Source organism: Helianthus annuus, chromosome 4 (genome assembly GCF_002127325.2).
Source record: "Helianthus annuus cultivar XRQ/B chromosome 4, HanXRQr2.0-SUNRISE, whole genome shotgun sequence".
Taxonomy (NCBI): Eukaryota; Viridiplantae; Streptophyta; class Magnoliopsida; order Asterales; family Asteraceae; genus Helianthus; species Helianthus annuus.
The window spans coordinates 148,238,333-148,247,356 of NC_035436.2; positions in this window are offsets into that span (position 1 = coordinate 148,238,333).

The window sequence follows — 9,024 nt, forward strand, 5'->3', positions numbered from 1 at the left end:
CACGGGGCCGTGGTCAACTATAAGATTCGCGAAATCCAGGCAAATCTTGATAGTACAGATATGCTTCTGCACACGGGGTCGTGCTCAGCGGACACGGGGGCGTGGTCAACTAATGCAGACAAACTGCATCTAATGAAGAAAGAAAGGAAGATGGACACGGGGCCGTGCCCGAGCTTCTGTTCAGCCTATAAATAGGCGTGCTTGGAGCTCTTGCAACTCATCCCTTGGCACACCACCTCTCTCACACTTTACCCACCACCCACTACCATCACAACACCATCATCCATCATCCACCACCATCACCATTGTCCATCATAGAGTGTGTGAGTCGTCTAGGGATCCAAGATTGATCGTAAGAGTTCTTGACAATCAAAGGCCATGTTTGCCTAAGTCTCTTACATCACTTGGTGAAGACAAGTGTTTAGTGTAACACTTTTTATTTTTAATCTTTTGCACTTTTTAATTGGTTTTGTATTAATGACTTTAATAACTAGTTTCTTATATTGAAGGTGATTCTTCCTTATCGTTTGTCTGTGGTGTCTTGGCATTATTTTACTATCTATATAAAATAAAATATTTTCACCATTCATATCTCCACGGTCTATATGAAGGTATGTTGGCTACCTGGTCGAGGGTTAAGGGAACGGTTTGGTAAGAGTCTTGCCATTGTTCAGTGTATAGATCCTGCAAAGGACCTGGGTCAAATTTAGTAGGACCTCCTTCAATACCCAACGGTATTGGATGTCGGGGGTCCAAACGCTTTGACCCCCTCATAAGTTAAACTACTATTAAAACTTTAACCCGGCTTCTTAGGACTGTATCCTTGCTGACTTAGACTACTTAGCCGAGGGTAATGTCGCCTTCAAAAGAGGGGCCTACCACATTATGCATTAATAACTTAATTAATTATCTTTCAATAATCCGACCCTTTAGGATTGTATCCTTGCTGACTCAAACTACTGGGTTGAGGGTAACGTCGCCTTCAAAAGAGGGGCCTAATACAATAACTAAGATAATCTCTTAAACAAGTGCAAAAGTTCGAAAATAATTAAAGGTTACACTACACACGAGTCGGATCCAAGTGATTCATCTTGTCTATCTGTTTTTACTTTTATTTTACTTTTCAGCATTTTAGTTAGTTTTATTTTTCTAGTTTAAAAATCTTTTTCTAACTTTTTGATTTGATTAGACGTTGAGGATAAACCGGTACTAAAAGCTCTTGTGTCCTTGGACGACCTCGGTATCTTACCAACACTATACTACGTCCACGATGGGTGCACTTGCCCATATGTGTGTTTAGTGTTAGTAAATATCGTGTTTCATAAATTTAAAACTTGGCTAAAAAGTGTAAAAAGGGCTTAAAATATACACTTAAAATATACACCTAAAATATAACACACTTCACGCACATCAAGTTTTTGGCGCCGTTGCCGGGGACACAAGGATTTTAAGAAAGTTAGGAATCAGCGGCCTAAACAATTTTCTTATTTTATTTTTTTTCTTAGGATTTTCTTAAATTTTCAGCTTCTGCAGAACTCAGCACGGGCCGTGCCCGCTGAACACGCCCTGTGCCCAATCATTGGAACTGGCAATCCTGTTTTAAGTCAAACAGTAAGCTGAACACGGGACCGTGCCCACTCAACACGCCCCCGTGCCCAAGATTCAGTTACTGAAAACAGAACCGTGAGATCCCGACGGTTGGTAATTTCTGACACAAACATGAGTGATACTGATACTTTTTACTTTCGGCACTCTTATGGTACGTGGTGTCAAATATGTGGAGGCTCTCATAAAGAATTAGAATGTTTCTTTCTAAATTATAAGCCCCACTATATAGACCCATCGTTTCCCTGTATCCTTAAGAGGGGCGAAAGTAAAAATAATCCCTATCTTTCCATCGAATGCGTCCAACCGGACATTTTAGGAGAAATGCTTCTTGTGAACTATTTCAACTAGAAGATCTAATTCTTAATTGGTTAAAGAACTTGAGATGGATTTTATCAACTCATCTCAAGACAATACCAAAGAAGAATTGTTGGGATCGCATTCAAACAACTCTAATATTCCCGATGATACCTCCCACTCTAGCGAGGACTTGATCGATAGTCATCCCTGTGCCGATTGTGCCGTGAAAGACTCTCCATCGACTTCATTCGGTACATACATAGACCTGAGCGATTCGGCATACACCTTCTTTAACGAGAGCCCGAGAAAGGGTTGGACTTGTCCACCTACATTTAGCATAGGAATCACCCTCACCGATAACCTCTTGCGTTCTCGTCTTAATCTAGAGCAAGTAAGGTATCTAAGGCACTTTGGGGTTGTTCCATCCAGTAAGGAACTGCTAGATCCGGATAAGTTCCTTAAAAATAGAAAAACTTCATAATCAGCCTTTCGACACGGGGCCGTGCCCAGGCCAACACGCCCCCGTGTCCGCCAAAAGATTCCTTTCTGACTTTACATCAGAATACGGACAAAATGTGTCAGGGTCTTGCCTGCACACGGGGCTGTGTCCAGCCGACACGGGGCCGTGCCCAGCATGCTATCGTTTTCTATAAATGCAGCCAAGAATCCTGCACATTTTGACCATCCAGGGACAGAGATTTGAAGGGATCTTCTCTCCTACCATCCTAGGTAAGTTCTAAAAGAAGGTTCTAACAACCCATCTTGTCCTTTCCTCTTTTATCCATTGCCTTCTTCTTCATCTTTCTTGCCTCAAACACCTCCATTAAAGCTTACTTCTAAGCTTTATAAAGATGTTTGTTAGATTTTTGTCCAAGGAATCTTGTTAAAAATAAGTTGTACAACATTGTTTTGAGTTATTTCTGGTAAAAAATGCTTCATGAGTTGGAAAGATAATTTGAAACTTCAAGATTCCTTGTTCCAAAAATCTGCAGAAGGGTGTACACGGGGCCGTGCTCATTGAGCACGGGGCCGTGTCCAAGGTACTGTTTCATCAAAATAAGATATTTCTGGTTTATTTTCGTAGAATGTCAAGTCAAAAAAGTGGAACATCTTCTGCACATTCAAGAAACAGTCGAAGAGAGAGAAGGTCTTCAATTGAAGCTACTCTCGTACGCTACTTCATGGCTTTACGAGAAGCTCTTGATAAGATGACTTCGATAGAGGATGTCCTAATAGACCGTATAAATTATCTTACGGTAGGGCTGGAAAACAGTTTTCAAGAGATTAACCTCTTGCACCAGAGGTTAAACATTCTTGTAACACCTCCCATGGAACCAATCCTCCCTCAAGAGGATTGGAACCTAGCACTTGGAGTCAACAACCCCACCGGATGGGATAACATTCCAGCGGAGCCTCCACTTGAAAATTTACAAGAAGTCCCGGTGGAAGTTGTACCCCCTTAAACCGACGCCAACGACCCCGCCTTCCTCCTTCCAAGGGAGATAGAGGAATGACTCGCCGACATGTGAGGAACCCATGCCCGGAGAAAGAAGTTCTTTAAAGCCGCATCCAACCGAGAAGAATTATCTTTTCGGAAATTTTGCTAATTAGAATAACTTTTGGGCTAGAACTTCTTGGTTTAAGCTTCTTGTGTTTCATTTAACTTACTTATCTAAATTATTAACTTCGGGTTCGTTGATAGCTAGTAGCACCTAAGTCACGGTACACTAAATCCGTTAATCGAATGCATTTGAGTTGAATCTAAAACTTGTAGAAACCCTAGGTTAGCAATTACCGAAACCGGGCGTGATTCCTTTTTAATATTATTGTTCTAGTAACCATTTTTCTTGCAATCGTTAATTAGTAGTTGTTAATCATTCTCATTAAGTCATTTAGTTAAAAATCATATCTCTTAATTAAACGAAAACACAAAATTATTCTAGCAAGCTTCATATATTGTGACACTTTTGATAATTCAATCGAATCCACACACAAACCACATACTCTTCGTGGTTCGACCCCTCGCTACCACTAGTATTTGTTAAGGGTAAATAGGGCTTATAAATCTTATCTTTGACCGGAGCGCGACATCCCAATCAAATTTTGGCGCCGTTGCCGGGGAGTGCGTGCGCTTTATGTTTGGATATTGTTTGGATTTTTGTGATTAACTGTTTAATTTGTTTAGCTTTCTTTTTGTACTTGTCTTTTTCCTTGTTACGCGGGGTGTGTTACTTGTGCAGGTTACAGGTACTGCATGCATACGCGGAGCTCCGGGAGGACCTCACCTATAGTCTACTAACCGGAGATCGAAAGAGTCGCAAGAAGAAACCTAGCAAGCCGGTTAGAAGCAACTCTTGTTTCTAATCAAACCAACCAAACACCACCACTCACACCGACCATTGAAACCGATTCAATGGCGAACCACAACTCCAATCAAAACTTCAACTCCAACCAAAACCTCAATCCAAATCAATTTCAATCCCGAGGAAACTTTCACCCCGCCCAAAACGCCCAACCTATACCTCAAGAGCAACCGGGTGGTAACGTCAACGCTAGACCACCCACACCACCTTTCAGAAATCAAAATCCCAATAACACCCAACGAACACCCCAACAACAAACCCTTCATCAACAAGCGTCTTTACCCATCAACCTTGATGATCGGAATGTCAACTCCGATCGTAGAGGTAATCGAGATCGCGGCAATCCCGCGGATGAAGACCCATTTTTCAATATCGACGACTTGAGAAATGCAATCCCCGATGATGAACCTTATAGTGTTCCCGGTTATCAATCGCCGGAACATGTAAGCATTCATACAGAAAACTCGGATGATGGGGGTTATTATGATGATCGAGTGGACGATTATGAAGACTGGGGATACATCAATCAGGGTAATGGCTACCATGCAAGAGGGTACGAAGATGAAGAGTTTGGCTATCAAAATGCCAATTACGTTGGGGAGGACGATTATGGTTATAGGAATAGAAGGAATGGTGGTTAAGAGAATAACCACCAACCACGAAACAACAACCAAAGGAATCGAAATGACGGGTATTACAATAACAATAATAATGGCAACCCTAATCGGATTCCTCGTTTTGTGGGGGGTGGCAATCAAAGAGGTAACCAAGGTAGTAATCAAGGAAGGGGTGAGAGAAGGGATGAGAGACGAGATGAAAGAAGGAATGAGAGAAGAGATGACAGAAGGGATAACTGGAGAATGGATGATCAAGAAGTTAACGGTCCTTATCGTCGTCAACAACCTCCACGGGGAGTGAATGACCGTTTCAGGCCGATTGTTACCGAAAACGATTCACCAATCGTTTGTGAGCGAAGGATGTTTGATTGTAAACCTCATTACATCAACATACTTCCTCACTTTAATGGAAGGTCTAACGATGAGCCGTATACACATTTGGCGGAATTTTCTTCGGTTTGCAACACTATCGGGGGACACAATTTTGCATTAGAGGAGGTTAAACTTCGCTCGTTCCAATTCTCATTGAAAGACAAAGCGAAGCAATGGTTCCTTACACTCCCGGCCAATAGCATCCGCACATGGGGGAAATGCAACAAGCATTTTTAGATGAATATTATTCTATGGCAAAGACCGACGACGCTCGTGATGAAATTAGGTCTTTTCGCCAATTATCAGGCGAATTGTTGCATGAAGCCTTTACAAGATTCAAAGAAATGATGCGGAGATGCCCACATCATCAAATCGAGAAGTGGGAATTGGTGAAGTGTTTTGTACGTTGGTTGGATGATGCCACATGGAATCGTCCCGAGTCGACAAGTAACGGGACTCTTCTGAGCAACCATGAAGACGATGATTGGGAGTTTCTGGAACGAATGAGCAAACGGTCAAAAGAAAAAGAATCGGCCGATCGAGCCAAGAAACATCTTATTTCCCGGTCACTTCCCGATCTTGACTCTAAAGATCGAATCTCTACCTTAGAGAGGGAAATGGCTCGAATGAAGAAGAAAGAATTTAATGCGATTCAATTCGAGGTTTGTGAGGATTGTGGTGATATTGGACATAGAGCGGAACAATGTCCAACAGGGCCGAGTGAGTACACGGAAGAAGTCAACCAAGTGTATGGAGATAGGAAGCAATATGACATGAATTCCAACACTTACCATCCGGGTTTGAGAAATCACCCTAACTTTCGATATGGTAATGCGTCGAATCAAATGAACCCGAATTTCCAATCGGGTAATCAAGGAGGTCAAAGCGGGTCATCATATCAAAACCGTCAAGGTGGTAACCAAGGAGGTTATCAACGAAAGTACAACCAAGGATACCAAGGTGGGTACCAAAGGAATTATAACAATCAAGGAGGTAACGGAAGCGGGTCGAATAATCAAACCGGTGGCGATGACTTGAGTGCCAAAATGGATGCCTTGCTGAATATGCAAAAAGAATCTCAAAGCAACATAAAAGAATCCCACAATGATATTAAGGAGATAAAGAAGACAAATGAGATTCGAGATAAAGCACATCAGGCATTGGCAAAGCAAGTGGGCCAACTCGCGGAGGAAATGGCTCAGATAAGGGGAAGCATGGGGAAGCTTCCAAGTGACACCACGGTAAACCCTAAGCATCAAGGGTCAAGCTCAAGGAACACACGTGAGGTACATTTAAATGAAATTTCTTTACATAGTGGTCGAGTCATAGATAATGGTGTCAAACCACCATCACCCCAGTTTGTTGAAGGGGTGGTGGAAGATGCTAGTGAAGATGAGCATGAGAATGGTCAAACGGGTCAAAATAAAAATGATTCAAAAAAGAAAAATAACCCTTTCGTTGTGACCATTCCCGTCCCCAAGGCTAAGGAAAAGGGTGTGGAGGCTAATACCGCCTCCCGAAGCATTGAAGGGACCCATAAAGAAAATTGTAAACAAAAGAGGTCCACAACAAGAAGAGTTGTTGGAAATTTTTAAACAAGTAAAAATAAATTTACCTCTTTTGGATGCAATTAAACAAGTACCGTCTTATGCTAAGTACTTGAAAGACTTGTACACTCAGAAACGAACTCACAAATTTCCAAAGAAATTAGATTTAATTGAAAACGTGAGTTCGATTCTTTCGGGTGCACTTCCACCTAAGCTCCAAGATCCGGGTGCGCCTATCATTTCAATTCAAGTAGGTGACTTTAAAATCAACCGGGCGCTTCTAGATCTTGGTGCTAGCGTAAGCATTCTACCGGGTAGTTTATATGACCAATATGAGTTTGGTCCACTTCAGTCGTCAAACACCACGGTGGTGTTAGCCGATTTGACACCCAAACTACCTCGTGGAGTTGTTTCGGATGTGATAGTAAAAATTGAGGATTTTTACTATCCGGTGGACTTTCTAGTACTCGATTACGTGGTTAAGGACCCAACCAAACAACCTACGGTGATTTTGGGTCGACCGTTCTTAGCAACAGCAAATGCTTAAATTGACTGTAGAACAGGAACGGTGGACATGACATTTGGAAACCGAAGGTTGAGGTTGCATGTTTTTTCTGGACTTATGAACCCTCTAGTTGATGATGAATGCTATATGGCAGACGTTGTTGACACGTGTATACCTCTTTGCGACACAGTCGTGTATGGGGAAAACACAATGGAGGATTGTTATATGTTTGACAGGTCACAGGTGGAGGTGGAGAGAAGCATAGACGAGGAAGTGAAGAGTTTGGAGGTGCTTGCGGTTCGAGAAGGAAAACCGACATGGATGCACCAAGTTGAAAGTTTACCGGAGAGCATTGACACTAAATTGAAGCCGTCTTTAGTAGAGCCTCCGGAGGTTGAGTTGAAGGCATTGCCGAAGCATCTCAAGTATGCTTATGTTGGTGAAGGCAATACACTCCCGGTTATCATTGCATCGAATTTAACCGTGGAGCAAGAGAAAAAATTGATGGAGGTGTTGGTCACCAATCGGGCGTCGATTAGATGGACCATTGCGGATTTGAAGGGTATTAGTCCCTCGGTGGTGATGCACAAAATCATCACGGAAGAGAATGTGACTCCCGTTCGAGATGCACAACGGAGATTAAATCCGAATATGCGGGAGGTAGTAAAGAAGGAAGTGCTGAAGTGGCTTGATGCGGGTATCATTTACCCGATCTCGGATAGCCAATGGGTGAGCCCAACACAGACGGTTCCCAAGAAAGCGGGTATACAAGTCGTCAAAAATGACGCAGGTGAAGAGGTAGCCACCCGGCCGGTAACCGGGTGGCGAATTTGTATTGATTATAGGAAGTTGAATACCGCAACTTCCAAAGATCATTTTCCTTTACCGTTCATAGATCAAATAGTTGAGAAATTTTCGGGGCAAAATTTTTATTGCTTCTTAGATGGCTATTCCGGTTATAACCAAATTGCCATCCATCCGGAAGATCAATCAAAGACTATATTTACATGTCCCTACGGTACATTCGCATTCAGGCGAATGCCGTTTGGATTATGTAACGCTCCCGCCACCTTCCAAAGGTGCATGATGAGTATCTTCTCAGATATGGTGGGAAAGTCTTTGGAAATCTTCATGGATGATTTCTCAATTTTTGGATCATCTTTTGAGGCTTGTTTGGACCAACTAGATAAAGTGTTAAAAAGGTGTGTTGAAACTAGTTTGGTCTTAACTTGGGAAAAGAGCCATTTTAGGGTTCAAGAGGGAATAGTGTTGGGACACGTGGTGTCAAGTCGTGGGATAGAGGTTGATCGTGCAAAAGTACAAGTTATATCTACTTTACCGTATCCCACGACTGTTAAAGGTGTTAGGTCTTTTCTAGGTCACGCGGGGTTTTATCGGCGGTTTATTAAGGGTTTTAGTGATATAACCAAGCCTTTATGTAATTTGTTGTTAAAAGACCAACCGTTTGATTTCAATGAAAATTGCCAAAACGGTTTTAACAAATTAAAAGAAAAATTAGTCGAGGCCCCAATCTTGCAATCGCCAAATTGGTCTTTACCTTTTGAAATTATGTGCGATGCAAGTGATTATGCGGTGGGGGCCGTGTTGGGACAACGGGTTGACAAGAAACCCGTTGCCATATACTACGCAAGTAAGACTCTTTCGGATGCACAATTGAATTATACCACCACCGAAAAAGAACTACTTGCGGTGGT